Below are 2,934 nucleotides of genomic sequence, written 5' to 3'. Positions count from 1 at the left end.
CACCGCCTGGAACCTAGGCAGTTCAGCAAAGATCTTAGTGAATGGTGCAGCAAACTCGATGGCCTTATGGCATGCTCCTGTTAGTCTCTGGTATGTGAGCGTTGTTTTTTTCTTCAGTTTCTGATTTGGGTTTTATTACACACCCTGACAGCATCTGGGATCTAAGTGTGTGTTTCACTCTATATCTGTCAGTTTCTGGCATGTGAATGTGGGAATTACTCTGTACCTGTCAGTTTCTGGTATGTTATTTTGGCTTTATTCTGTACTTGTCAGTTTCTGGTATGTCATTGTGATTTTATTCTGTACTTGCCGGTTTCTGATATGTAAGTGTGGGTTTCCATCTGTTCCTGACATTTTCTGTATGTTAGTGTGGTTTTTATTCAGTATCTGCTAGTTTCTGGGATGTGAGTATGGATTTTACCCTGCATCTGTCAGTCTCTGGGATGTGAGTGTGGGATTTACTCTGTATCTGTCCGTCTCTGGGATGTGAGTGTGGGATTTACCCTGCATCTGTCTGTCTCTGGGATGTGAGTGTGGGATTTACTCTGTATCTGTCCGTCTCTGGGATGTGAGTGTGGGTTTTACTCTGTATCTGTCTGTCTCTGTGATGTGAGTGTGGGTTTTACTCTGTATCTGTCTGTCTCTGGGATGTGAGTGTGGAATTTACCCTGTAGCTTTCAGTCTCTGGGATGTAAGTGCATGTTTCACTCAGAATCTCTCAGTATCTGTGATGTGATTGTGTATTTTACTCAGTATCTGTCTGTTTCTGGGATGTGAGTGTGGGTTCCACTTGTTTTTGTCAGTCTCTGGAATGTGAGTGTGGGTTTTATGCTGTATCTGTTAGATTAATGTATGTGAGTGTGTATTTTACTCAGTATCTCTCTGTTTCTGGAATGTGAGTGTGGGTTTTACTCTATATCTGTTAGATTATTGTAAGTGAGTGTGTATTTTATTCAGCATCTGTCTGTTTCTGGGATGTGAGTGTGGGTTTTGCTATGATTGTTAGTCTCTATACAAATGTTCTGGCTAATCTGGATGTCTGGGGAACCCGCGTAGGCTGCTCACCGGCTCTTCAGTGGAAGAAACCATGCATGTGCCAAAACTTGAATGGGCCGCACACCCAGTTAAAGGGGCTGCACACCCAAAATAATAGAGGGAACATTGTTCTGTACCTGTCAGTTTGTTGTATTTGAATGGGGTTTTCTTATACATCTGGCAATCTCTGGAACGTGTGTGTGGGATTTATGCTATAACTGTCAGTTTATCTTATATGGGTGTGTGCTTATTTGGTACCTATCAATTTCTGGGTTGGGAGTGTGGAGTTTAGTTTCTATCTGTCAGTTTGTGGTATGAGTGTGGGTTTAACTCTGCATTTGTCAGTTTCTGGGTTCTGAGTGTGGGTTTGACTCTGCATCTGTAATTTTCTGGTGTGTGAGTGTGGGTTTGAATCGACATCTCTCAGTCTCTGGTATGTGAATGTGTGTTTTATTCTGCACCTCTCACTCTCTTTTATGGGAGTGTTGACTTTGTTCTGCATCAGTCTGTCTCTCGTATGTTAGTCTGGGTTTTACTCTGTATCTGTTAGTCTGTGGTATGTGAATGTAGGATTTACACTGTATCTGTTAGGCTCTGGGATGTGAGTGTGGGGTTTACTCTGTATTTGTTCGTCTCTGGTATGTGACTTTGTGTTTTACTCTGTATCTGTTAGGCTCTGCTATGTGAGTGTTGGTTTTACTCTGTCTTTTAGTCTCTGGTATGTGAATATGGATTTTATTCTGTATCTGCTATTGTCTGGTATGTGAGTGTAGGTTTTACACTGTATCTGTTAGTCTCCAGTATGTGAGTGTGGGTTTTACTCTGTATTTGTTAGTCTCGGGTATGTGATTGTAGGTTTAACTCAGTATCTGTTAGTCTCTGGTATGTGAATGTGGATTTTCCTCTGTATCTGTTAGTCTCTGGTATGTGAGTGTGTGTTTTACTCGGGATCTGTTAGTCTCTGGTAAGTGAGTGTGGCTTTTACTCTGCATCTGTTAGTCTCTGGTATGTGAGTGTAGGTTTTACTCTGTATCTGTTAGTCTCTGGTATGTGACTGTGGATTTTACTCTGTATCTGTTAGTCTCTGGTATGTGAGTGTGTGTTTTACTCTGTATCTGTTAGTCTCTGATATGTGAGTGTTGGTTTTATTCTATAGCAAGTGTTCCCTTTAAGCAGCAGGTCCTGTACAGCAGATCCTACTATGTTCTAATGGCAACAACTGCACATGCATGTTAATCTGAATGGGTCATGCAGCCCCCACAATAAATAATCTCTGGGAATTGAGTGTGGGTTTTACTCTGTATCTGTCTGTCTCTGGGATTTAAGTGTGGATTTCACACTGTATCAGTCAATCTCTGGGAGGTGAGTGTGATATTTACTCTATATCTGTATGTCTCTGGTATGTGACTGTGGGCTTTATTCTGTACCTTTCAATTTATTCGATGTGTGTGTGGCTTTCTCTCTGCCCCTGACAGTCTCTGATGTGTGAGTGCGGGTTTCATTGTGTATTGTTCTGTCTCTGGTAGCTGAGTGTGGGTTTTACTCTGTATTAATCTGACATTAAGATTAACATGCATGTGTGTGTGTGTGTTTTTTACTTTATAGGATTGAAAATATGTAATTTTTTTTGAAGGTGAAAGCCGAGTAAAAGTTCGTATTCAGAGGGATTTGTGTGTCCTTCTACATGAATCACAGAAAGTAAACAGCAATCAATTGGGAATTAAATTTTATATTTGCCCTTATTGCAAGTGGTTGGAGTATAAGTGTATGGTAGTGTTGGTTCAATTTTATAGGTCTGGGATGAGCAGAAATTTATTCCCTCGGAGGGTTATAAATCTTCTCAAATCTACCCCAGAGGTCTGCGGATGCTCAGTCGGTGGGTATATTCAAGATTGAGAT

Source organism: Somniosus microcephalus, unplaced genomic scaffold (assembly GCF_052327205.1).
Source record: "Somniosus microcephalus isolate GS21.2 unplaced genomic scaffold, FLI_Smic_1.0 unresolved_chr5, whole genome shotgun sequence".
NCBI classification, from domain to species: domain Eukaryota; kingdom Metazoa; phylum Chordata; class Chondrichthyes; order Squaliformes; family Somniosidae; genus Somniosus; species Somniosus microcephalus.
This window is presented reverse-complemented; position numbering follows the sequence as displayed.